We start from the raw sequence: 12,545 nt of genomic DNA, 5'->3' as shown, positions 1-12,545 counted from the left end.
TACTGTGCGTCCACAGTTAACTTCAGGAAAAGCGGTCAATCTTCATCCTCTGGCCTCCTTGGCGAAAGGGAAAATATGATCTGACCATCACAGTCGACTAGGACAAAACACGGTGGCGAGTCGTCTCCTTGAAACTCTGTGGTTTTTTTTGTTACGTGTTAAACTCACGTCTTCGATCGGCAAAGTGAAATTTCTGGCCTTCTTATTCCAGAAACCTCAGTTATGAATTCTTCGTTGGCCAACGAGAGAGAATAAATGAAATCCACTCGGGACTCTTCTCCAGGTGATGCTTCAGATGTTGGTAACCGTGTCACGGTCTCCAGCTGAAGGCGAGTGTTCAAAATGGGTGCCTTCTTATATAGCGTCCTGTGACGTCAGACTTGGGGTGCCCCGTCATATCAGTTGCAATGTCCGACGGGATATGTAGGAACGGACTGTCCTGGATACAAAATGGCCCGAAAACGCCAGGAGGCCTGGTGGCGTCCAGCAACGTGCAAATGGTCCAATATTCAGCAAACAAGTGGTCCAACAATGGCATTTGATGACCCCACAATGAGCTGCATTTAGGTAACTTTTTTTCTGGTAAAGAACAGCCTTGTTAAGCTCAGATTTTTCAAGATATTATTGCCACTCAATAACGTCCGCTCCCAAAAACCCCTGTTGCACAATGCTGCACCTTAACAATTAAACTTTTTTTAAATTGGATCATTACACACTTTGCTATCAGTAGCTCGTCTGAAATATACACTGCTCAAAAAAATAAAGGGGACACTCAAATAACACGTCCTAAATCTGAATGAATGAAATATTCTCATTGAATACTTTGTTCTGTACAAAGTTAAATGTGCTGACAACAAAATCACACAAAAATCATCAATGGAAATCAAATTTTTTAACCAATGGAGACCTGGATTTGGAGTCACACACAAAATTAAATTGGAAAAACACACTACAGGCTGATCCAACTTTGATGTAATGTCCTTAAAACAAGTCAAAATGAGGCTCAGTATTGTGTGTGGCCTCCACGTGCCTGTATGACCTCCCTACTACGCCTGGGCATGCTCCTGATGAGATGGCAGATGGTCTCCTGAGGGATCTCCTCCCAGACCTGGACTAAAGCATCCGCCAACTCCTGGACAGTCTGTGGTGCAACGTGATGGTGGTGGATGGAGCGAGACATTATGTCCTAGATGCGCTCTTTTGGATTTAGGTCTGGGGAACGGGCGGGCCAGTCCATAGCTTCAATGTCTTCATCTTGCAGGAACTGCTGACACACTCCAGCCACATGAGGTCTAGCATTGTCCTGCATTAGGAGGAACCCAGGGCCAACCACACCAGCATATGTCTCACAAGGGGTCTGAAGATTTCATTTCGGTACCTAATGGCAGTCAGGCTTCCTCTGGCGAGCACACGGAGGGCCATGCGGCCCTACAAAGAAATGCCACCCCACACCATTACTGACCCACTGCCAAACCGGTCATGCTGAAGGATGTTGCAGGCAGCAGATCGCTCTCCACGGTGTGTCCAGACTGTCACGTCTGTCACATGTGCTCAGTGTGAACCTGCTTTCATCTGTGAAGAGCTCAGGGCGCCAGTGGCAAATTTGCCAATCCTGGTGTTCTCTGGCAAATGCCAAGCATCCTGCACGTTGTTGGGCTGTGAGCACAACCCCCATTTGTGGACGTCGGGCCCTCATACCATCCTCATGGAGTCGGTTTCTAACCGTTTGTGCAGACACATGCATGGAGGTCATTTTGCAGGGCTCTGGCAGTGCTCCTCCTGTTCCTCCTTGCACAAAGGTGGAGGTAGCGGTCCTGCTCAAGGGTTGTTGCCCTCCTATGGCCTCCTCCACGTCTCCTGGTGTACTGGCCTGTCTCCTGGTAGCGCCTCCAGGCTCTGGACACTACGCTGACAGACACAGCAAACCTTCTTGCCACAGCTCGCATTGATGTGCCATCCTGGATGAGCTGCACTACCTGAGCCACTTGTGTGGGTTGTAGAGTCCGTCTCATGCTACCACAAGTGTGAAAGCACCACCAACATTAAAAAGTGACCAAAACATCAGCCAGAAAGCATCAGTACCGAGAAGTGGTGTGTGGTCCCCACCTGCAGAACCACTCCTTTATTGAGTGTGTCTTGCTAATCACCAAAGATTTCCCCCTGTTGTCTATTCCATTTGCACAACATCATGTGAAGTGCTGCTTCCAAGTAGACAGTTTGATTTCACAGAAGTTTGATTTACTTGGAGTTATATTGTGTTGTTTAAGTGTTCCCTTTATTCTTTTGAGCAGTATATATATATATATATATATATATATATATATATATATATATATATATATATATATATATACAGAGATAGAGAGAGAGAGAGAGAGAGAGAGATAGAGAGAGAGATCATCTGCTGTAAAAAATATGTAAAGAAATACAGGTCCTTCTCAAAATATTAGCATATTGTGATAAAGTTCATTATTTTCCATAATGTCATGATGAAAATTTAACATTCATATATTTTAGATTTATTGCACACTAACTGAAATATTTCAGGTCTTTTATTGTCTTAATACGGATGATTTTGGCATACAGCTCATGAAAACCCAAAATTCCTAACTCACAAAATTAGCATATTTCATCCGACCAATAAAAGAAAAGTGTTTTTAATACAAAAAACGTCAACCTTCAAATAATCATGTACAGTTATGCACTCAATACTTGGTCAGGAATCCTTTGGCAGAAATGACTGCTTCAATGCGGCGTGGCATGGAGGCAAGCAGCCTGTGGCACTGCTGAGGTCTTATCGAGGCCCAGGATGCTTCGATAGCGGCCTTTAGCTCATCCAGAGTGTTGGGTCTTGAGTCTCTCAACGTTCTCTTCACAATATCCCACAGATTCTCTATGGGGTTCAGGTCAGGAGAGTTGGCAGGCCAATTGAGCACAGTGATACCATGGTCAGTAAACCATTTACCAGTGGTTTTGGCACTGTGAGCAGGTGCCAGGTCGTGCTGAAAAATGAAATCTTCATCTCCATAAAGCTTTTCAGCAGATGGAAGCATGAAGTGCTCCAAAATCTCCTGATAGCTAGTTGCATTGACCCTGCCCTTGATAAAACACAGTGGACCAACACCAGCAGCTGACATGTCACCCCTGACCATCACTGACTGTGGGTACTTGACACTGGACTTCTGGCATTTTGGCATTTCCTTCTCCCCAGTCTTCCTCCAGACTCTGGCACCTTGATTTCCGAATGACATGCAGAATTTGCTTTCATTCGAAAAAAGTACTTTGGACCACTGAGCAACAGTCCAGTGCTGCTTCTCTGTAGCCCAGGTCAGGCGCTTCTGCTGCTGTTTCTGGTTCAAACGTGGCTTGACCTGGGGAATGCGGCACCTGTAGCCCATTTCCTGCACACGCCTGTGCACGGTGGCTCTGGATGCTTCTACTCCAGACTCAGTCCACTGCTTCCGCAGGTCCTCCAAGGTCTGGAATCGGCCCTTCTCCACAATCTTCCTCAGGGTCCAGGTCACCTCTTCTCGTTGTGCAGCGTTTTCTGCCACACTTTTTCCTTCCCACAGACTTCCCACTGAGGTGCCTTGATACAGCACTCTGGGAACAGCCTATTCGTTCAGAAATTTCTTTCTGTGTCTTACCCTCTTGTTTGAGGGTGTCAATAGTGGCCTTCTGGACAGCAGTCAGGTCGGCAGTCTTACCCGTGATTGGCGTTTTGAGTGATGAACCAGGCTGGAAGTTTTAAAGGCCTCAGGAATCTTTTGCAGGTGTTTAGAGTTAACTCGTTGATTCAGATGATTAGGTTCATAGCTCGTTTAGAGACCCTTTTAATGATATGCTAATTTTGTGAGATAGGAATTTTGGGTTTTCATGAGCTGTATGCCAAAATCATCCATATTAAGACAATAAAAGACCTGAAATATTTCAGTTAGTGTGCAATAAATCTAAAATATATGAATGTTAAATTTTCATCATGACATTATGGAAAATAATGAACTTTATCACAATATGCTAATATTTTGAGAAGGACCTGTAGCTTTCAGTTCAATTCAATTTAGTTTATTTATCCAGCCTATTATCAACAAATGTCATTTTGAGGCATATAACAAAACAAAAAAGTCAAATTAACTCCCAATTATATTAAATACATCTTGATCATAATTTAATTCATCTGTCCAGTTCATTCCAACACAGTTAAATCATTTAGTCAGATTCGTATTTAATAACATGCAGTCCAATTAAATACATATTATAATACTATAGAGGTAAATGTAGCTGCAATGCCAGTTAGGTTGTATTTATTTGAGAAACCTCAGAAAGATTGCATTGAGCTGTTAAATCTGCAGCATTCCTTTTTTATATTATATTGAAGGACAAAAACGGAGAACTCCTTCAGGTTTGTATTCCACTTGTACCTTTGGTTAATGTGTTTAAGCACTCAGTAGAATGTGCTATAGTTGTGAGGTACAATGACTGGAAAATCTGTGAAATAGCTGCCAAAGTCCAGAGAACACCTTTGAAATATCTTCAGATCCTGAGGAATTGTCGATTAAGACCAAAGAAAAGCTCTTTTTTTAAAGGGCTTTGCTTTTGATTACATTTAAGCTTTATAAATGTACATTTCAATGTGCTTAATTAAAAACGCTGCTTTCCTAAACATTATTTTTTTTTTTTGTAAAGTAAACAAAGTATAACCTGATTTATACCTTTTAATGCAAATTGGTGTATTCTGTGTACTGCGTGTAAATTTTCGTATAGTGCACTGAAGAGTACAATGAAGTCTGCTAATGCATATTCCTTCAATTATTTTGCATGCATATTCAGATTTCTATAATCAGCAATTTTTTATTGAAGTTTTTATGTTGTAGTCCTACTTCTTTGAATAGTAAAACTGAAACCTTACACTTGCAGTTAGACATTTTTTGACCATAAACACATCGTTGCTGACAACTCCTGCTGTGAAATTGGGAAAATATCATGTGATATTATCATATTTCCCGGAATAATCTTAGCTCTAAATAACTATGTGAAATTATGGACATGTTTAGAGTTCACAAGGGGAGAATATTACATACATCAGCAGCAACAGCCTTTCTTATTACAATAATATGCCCTGAACATGGATGTCTTGCACATAGCCTCCAGCCTGCTGTCAAATGACAACATTTCCCTCTTGCAGACCTACCAGATTATTGCATGTAATTGCAAACTGACCAAGGGTGACATTTTATCGGCTAATAGGACTTTGAAATAGTGCCCTAACGGTTTACAGGTTTTTAACGCTCTATAGGGTGGAGGGACACCACATACAGTGAGTAGAAACGTTTGTTAACAGGAGTAACCCCTTTCACTTTACATTATCGGGTTATTCTGTCTTGATATAATGATATTTTATTTGCTTCAGTTTTAAAAGCATTTTGTCTTCCAGGAGGGAAATATAAAGTGCCAAAAGGATTACTGTGTTCTGGTCAAATTCTGTTAATTGTAGTAAAAACATCTAACCATTAGATGTGTTAACTATTATTCCCTTCAGTATGCAATAGTTTAGAATCCTGTTTACTTTGGTAATAATACAGTATAAAGGATTATATTAAGGCTGCACTATATTGTCATTTTTAGTTGTCTGATCTGGGTTCAGATCTTGGCTGGATCTTTGTTTGAAATTTGCATATCCTCCTTGTCCATGCCTGGGTACTCCACTTTTGTTCTCCAGCTGTTGAAAAAAAAAAGGATGACCAGTCACAATAAAAGCATTTTATTTCACATTGTACATTGTATAATCTAAAATTGTTGCTTTCTGTTATGCTTAATATCTTTATAGAAAAGGAAAATACCAATACACGTTAGCATTACTTAAAAAAATGCATGCAAACATCCTTCTCCCAATGTGAAAGTCCCACCTGAAAAAAACATCAGCAAAACATTTACAGGAGATAATGTTTATTCCTGGTATATTTGACATATTTTACAAATGCTCTATACATCTTATATACTACAATATAAGTGTCATGATATCAATAATGCTTTTAAAAATAATTATGAAGTAATTTGTTTGACCAGGAACTCGTATGTTGCTTACTTTGTAAGGATAGCACTTTACGATAAAAGACAAATGAGCCAATAGCTTCAAAATAAGAAAATTATCATGATTCTGCGTTTTTAGCTTCCCTCCATCTTCAGGGACAGTGTCTGAGGAAGCAGGAAACTGGCAGAAACTAGACAATTTGATAAGACAAGAGGACAAGAGGACAGAGCAATTGTGATAATGTGAGAAAGACAGATGCAAGTAGTCTGTTGACACATTAACGTGCCACTAGAGAAGAGGCAGACAGCTAAAGGCAGAACAGAGTTAACTTAAGTCTTAGAAGATCTGCTGCTTTAGATCTGACAGTTTCCCCATTAACCTTCACCGACACTGTTTAAAACAGTGGGGGAAAATGACTGAACAGGGACAGGAAAATGCCTGGACATTACCATCACTGGCAGTGATTGTCAGGGATTGTAAGCTCAAGTGTGACTGCTTGCTCAGACAGCAGAACTGCTACAAATAATAGTTAAATTAGAAGGAGCATGTGAAGATGCAGAACTTTCTGATTGTAATTAGTAAATGCTAGCACAAGACAAATTTTGAACCAAGGAGAACCAGGAATTTTAGTTTAGTACAGCTTTTCATACATTTCTACTGACTGTCAGATATTCTAAGAACAACACATAGACAACACAAAAAAAAAAAAAATAGAAAATTGTTTTATTTTTATAACTGATATTTTTATGTTAATATTTTATGCCAGCCACCGGGGCAACTTTACCACTCCTGTGGGGCCGTCAGGCTGGAAAGGTTCCTTAAAAAAGGAAAAAAAACTCTTGGCATGAATAAATAATTCTCTGCTCGCATGGGAAAAGGCTAAGAACTTTCATGAAATGAATGCGATCAGATGTTCAGGGTACACTCCATTGTAAACAGGCTGAATTTGGAAAATTACTCGTACTCGTACTCATCGTCTTCCGCTTTATCCGGGACCGGGTCGCGGGGGCAGCAGACTCAACAGAGACGCCCAGACGTCCCTCTCTCCAGACACCTCCTCCAGTTCCTCCAGGGGGAGCCCAAGGCGTTCCCAGGCCAGCCGAGAGACATAGTCCCTCCAGCATGTCCTGGGCCGTCCCCTGGGCCTCCTCCCGGTGGGACGTGCCTGGAACACCTCCCAAGGAAGGCGTCCAGGAGGCATCCGGTATAGATGCCCGAGCCACCTCAACTGGCTCCTCTCGATGTGGAGGAGCAGCGGCTCTACTCCGAGCCCCTCCCGGATGGCCGAGCTCCTCACCCTATCTCTAAGGGAGTGCCCGGCCACCCTACGGAGGAAGCTCATTTCAGCCGCTTGTATCCGGGATCTCGTTCTTTCGGTCATGACCCAAAGTTCATGGCCATAAGTGAGGGTAGGAACGTACACCGACCAGTAAATTGAGAGCTTTGCTTTTCGGCTCAGCTCTCTCTTCTCCACAACGGACCGGCACAGCGCCCCCATTACTGTGGCAGCCGCACCGATCCATCTGTCGATCTCCCGCTCCATTCTTCCCTCACTCGTGAACAAGACCCCGAGATACTTAAACTCCTCCACTTGAGGCAGGAACTCCCCTCCAACCTGAAGAGGACAAGCCACCCTTTTCCGGTCGAGTACCATGGCCTCGGACTTGGAGGAGCTGATCCTCATCCCAGCCGCTTCACACTCGGCTGCGAACCGCCACAGCGCATGCTGTAGGTCTTGGCTAGAGGGGGCCAGCAGGACCACGTCATCCGCAAAAAGAAGAGACGAAATCCACTGGTCCCCAAACCCGACCCCCTCCGGCCCTTGGCTGCATCTAGAAATCCTGTCCATAAAAGTTATGAACAGGACCGGTGACGAAGGGCAGCCCTGCCGGAGTCCAACATGCACCGGGAACAGGTCCGACTTAGTGCCGGCAATGCGGACCAAACTCCTGCTCCGCTCGTACAGGGACCGGATGGCCCCCCACAGGGCATCACGAGGGACACAGTCGAATGCCTTCTCCAGGTCCACAAAACACATGTGAACCGGTTGGGCAAACTCCCATGAACCCTCGAGCACCCTGTAGAGGGTATAGAGCTGGTCCAGTGTTCCACGGCCGGGACGAAAACCACACTGCTCCTCCTGAAGCCGAGGTTCGACTATCGGTCGGACTCTCCTCTCCAATACCCTGGCGTAGGCCTTACCAGGGAGGCTGAGGAGTGTGATCCCCCTGTAGTTGGAACACACCCTCCACCCCAGTCTGCCAGTCCAGAGGCACTGTCCCCGACCGCCACGCAATGTTGAAGAGACGTGTCAACCATGACAGCCCTAGAACATCCAGAGACTTGAGGTACTCAGGGCGGATCTCATCCACCCCCGAAGCCCTGCCACCGCAGAGCTTTTTAACCACCTCGGTGACTTCAGCCTGGGTGATGAAAGAGTCCGACCCCGACTCCCCAGCCTCTGTTTCCACCACGGAATGCGTGATGGCAGGTTTGAGGAGATCCTCGAAGTACTCCTTCCACCGCCCGATAATGTCCTCAGTCAAGGTCAGCAGTCCCCCGCCCCCACTATAAACAGTGTTGGCGAAGCACTGCTTTCCCCTCCCGAGGCGACGGCCAACCGGTAGTCCTTCTCCATGGCCTCACCGAACTCCTCCCAGGCCCGTGTTTTTGCCTCTGCCACAGCCCGGGCCGCAGCACGCTTGGCCTCACGGTACCCGTCAGACGCCTCAGGAGTCCCACAAGCCAACCACAGCCGATTGGACTCCTTCTTCAGCTTAACAGCATCCCTTACTGCCGGTGTCCACCACCGGGTTCTGGGATTGCCGCGACAGGCACCGCAGACCTTACGGCCACAGCTACGGGCAGCAGCATCGACAATAGATGCGGAGAACATGGTCCACTCGGACTCTATGTCTCCAACATCCCCGGGGATCTGGTCGAAGCTCTCCCGGAGGTGGGAGTTGAATACATCCCTGGCCGAGGGCTCCGCCAGACGTTCCCAGCAGACCCTCACTATGCGCTTGGGCCTGCCAAGTCTGACTGGCTTTCTCCTCCTCCAGCGGATCCAACTCACCACCAGGTGATGATCAGTGGACAGCTCAGCCCCTCTCTTCACCCGAGTGTCCAAAACATGCGGCCGAAGATCTGATGATACGACAACAAAGTCGATCATCGACCTCCTGCCTAGGGTGTCCTGGTGCCAAGTCCACTGATGGACACCCTTATGTTTGAACATAGTGTTCGTTATGGACAAACCGTGACTAGCACAGAAGTCCAATAACAAAACACCACTCGGATTCAGATCGGGGAGGCCATTCCTCCCGATCACGCCTCTCCAGGTGTCACTGTCATTCCCCACGTGGGCGTTGAAGTCCCCCAGCAGAATAATGGAGTCCCCGGGAGGGGCACTATCCAGCACCCCCGACAGAGACGCCAAGAAGGTACTCCGCACTGCCACTCGGCCCGTAGGCTGAAATGATAGTCAGAGACCTCTCCCCAACCCGAAGGCGCAGGGATACGACCCTCTCATCCACTGGGGTAAACCCCAACACGAGACGGCTGAGCTGGGGGGCAACAAGCAAACCCACACCAGCCTGCCGCCTCTCCCCGTGGGCCACTCCAGAGTAGAACAGAGTCCAACCCCTCTCAAGGAGATGGGTTCCAGAGCCCACGCTGTGCGTGGAGGCAAGCCTGACTATTTCTAGTCGATATCTCTCGACCTCCCGCACAAGCTCAGGCTCCTTGCCCCCCAGCGAGGTGACATTCCACGTCCCTAGAGCCAGCCTAAGCATCCGGGGATCGGGCCGCTGAGGTCTCCACCTTCGTCCGCCACCCAATCCTCTTTGCACCGGAAAATTACTCTACTGTCTCAATTCAGCAATGACAGTGGACAGAGTTTGCCATGGCATCCACAAATACAATTTAAAATTCAACAGTAAACTGAAGTTCTCTGTTTATTGGCCCAAATTTCCAACACGTACCTATGGTATTGAGATATAAATCCTGAGCTTCTTATATTGGCAGGATCCACCTTAAGATAACTAGGTTTGTCAAGAACAGATTTGTCAGTTTTGACATTCATTTTTTGGATATAGATTGGTTAGCTATGTTACTCAGTATGTGTTTTAAACCTGCTAAACTCTAAACACTGAGAATACACGTGAAGAGCATATGGAGGATGTTATGTAACAGTGGGCCATACAATGATATCCACAGACAAAAACATTCAGGAGTTGACATGTATAAGTGTAGTCAGCCAAAGGGAATGTACTCTGAAAATCAAAAGACATTAACCAACTTTCTCTGATCAATAGTCACAGCCACACAGGGAAGAGCCAGACTCAGGCAGGCTGGGAATACAGTTCCTCTCAGCTCCCAGCCAATGAAAATGTTGGAAGAACCCTTGACACACCGCCGCTCTCCAATTCAAAGTCTCAGCAGCTGTAGCCAGGCAGAACAGGCAGCCCTAGGAAATCTGAGGCCTAGATAATGGAGATAGAGTGAGATTAAACAGAATGGGGCGAGAAAGAGGAGAAGTGTTAGGAAATAAAGAGGAGTTGGGGAGTGGATGTGTAAGGTTGTGAAAGCAGGTGTTATAGTGGGTCGCAGTGAGCACCAGGTAATCGCACCGAGATAAACAGGAGCATGACAGCCAGGCCCTTAATTCCTCATGAGAGGTGGCACTGTGGTGTAGACACAGGGCTGGCCCTGGATCCTTCTCAGGTATACTTCTCAGTTTTTTTAGTGTTTTTTTAAATAAAAACCAGTAATGCTAGGAAAGGATAGTGGGTGCATTCTGATGAGGTAGCCAAAAGAAGAAAAGAGAGCAGTAGCACACCTGTTCTGCACCTTCTCCACATTTGCCTAAACAGATCTCAGCAGCACTGCAGCTGCACTGCTCTGTAGTCATTATATCAGCATTGGGTTCAGTGTATTGAACTGATTGAACCAGAAAGATGGGAACAATCAGAGGGATGGTAAAAAAGAGGAGGAGACATCTAAGATATTACACCTATCTGGGGGAGTATTTGAAGGAGCCAGCATTATGAGAGTGTAAATTACACTCTCTCTTTGTCCCCTTAGGCTGCTGGATGAATATAATCACCCACAGCAGCAAGCACACAGACACACAGGCACACACTGCTCTGTCTATAGACACTGGAATAATATTAGACTGCTGTTATGTGTGCTTGTATTTGTCGCTTTCACTGAAGACTTCAATAGTGTATTGATCCTGCATCAGTTCTCCGGCCTGTTCTTTTCTGCAATGATCTCAAATATTGACACATAACTCATTTGGTTAATTCTGGAGGCAATCAATGGTCATTTATGGAGCTTTGTAACACATCCAGCATCAAGTTGGAAAGCCTCAAAGGTAGTAAAGTAAATGAGGATTGTGACCTGACATTCTTAAAATAGTTCTCTTTTGATTTAAACACACTAGACAGATCTGAATCAAAGTGGGGGTTCACTGTCTTTCCTTTGTTTTGTATTCTGTTTGATATTATATCTGATACGTAGTACCTTGCATAAGTCTTTATACCCATTAAATCTTACAAACAAAAATGTCATTGTTTTTTATTGGTATTTTATTGGTGCCAACCCAAAGTAGCACATAATTTCAACTGGAAGACAAGAAATAAAACTTGAGTGAAGTGTTGGACCACTTGTTTGCTGAGTATTGGACTATCTGCACGTTGTTGGACGTCACTGTGCCTCTCCAATGGCATCGGCCATTTTGTATCCAGGACAGCCCGCTCCTACATATCCCATCGAGCATTGCGACTGATATGACTGGGCGTCCCAAGTCTGACGTCACAGGACACTATATAGGAAGGCGCCCATTTTGAACATACGCCTTCAGCTGGAGATTGTGACCCGATCACCAACATCTGAAGCATCACCTGGAGAAGAGTCCTGAGTGGATTTAATTTATTCTCTCTCGTTGGCCAACGAAGAATTCATAACTGAGGTTTCTGGACTAGGAAGGCCAGAAATGTCCCTTTGCCGATCGAAGACGTGAGTTTAACACGTAACTAAAAACACGGAGTTCGAGGAAACGAACGTGTTTCATCCCTAGTTGACTTTGATGGTCAGATCATATTTTTCCTTTTCGTCAAGAAGGCCAAAAGACGAGGACTGACCGCTTTCTGCACATCTAGAGGAATAAGCTTTGAACAAATGAAACCAAAATTTTTATTTCTGGCCATCAAAGTGCTTCCTTGCATAAAACTAAGATTTAACATCATCCTGACCACAGCATCATTACGGTGTAACATGATGGCAGCAGAATCGTGTCATGGGGATGTCTTCAGACAGAACAGAGGAGCTGCTTAGAGTTGATAAGAAGGTGAATGAAGCTAAAGTCTCGAGTTTAGAGTCTCTGAACCTTTGATGTTCTTTTCCTCGCAAGTACCTGATAGATTGATAGAAGCTGGAAAAATATTGGTTTAATGCATTAACTGCATTTGTAGTATCAAAAACTCAGTTTGCCTTTGTTCATCAACATTAA

General features: G+C 45.0%; 1 protein-coding gene across 6 annotated transcripts in view; it reads left to right on the top strand.

Annotated features, from left to right (window-relative positions):
• Positions 1–12,545, top strand: part of LOC124883754 (muscleblind-like protein 1) — a 105,902-nt gene that overhangs the window by 61,368 nt on the left and 31,989 nt on the right. The window lies entirely within an intron of this gene.

The sequence above is a fragment of the Girardinichthys multiradiatus genome, chromosome 18 (genome assembly GCF_021462225.1).
Source record: "Girardinichthys multiradiatus isolate DD_20200921_A chromosome 18, DD_fGirMul_XY1, whole genome shotgun sequence".
NCBI classification, from domain to species: Eukaryota; Metazoa; Chordata; class Actinopteri; order Cyprinodontiformes; family Goodeidae; genus Girardinichthys; species Girardinichthys multiradiatus.
This window is presented reverse-complemented; position numbering and strand designations above follow the sequence as displayed.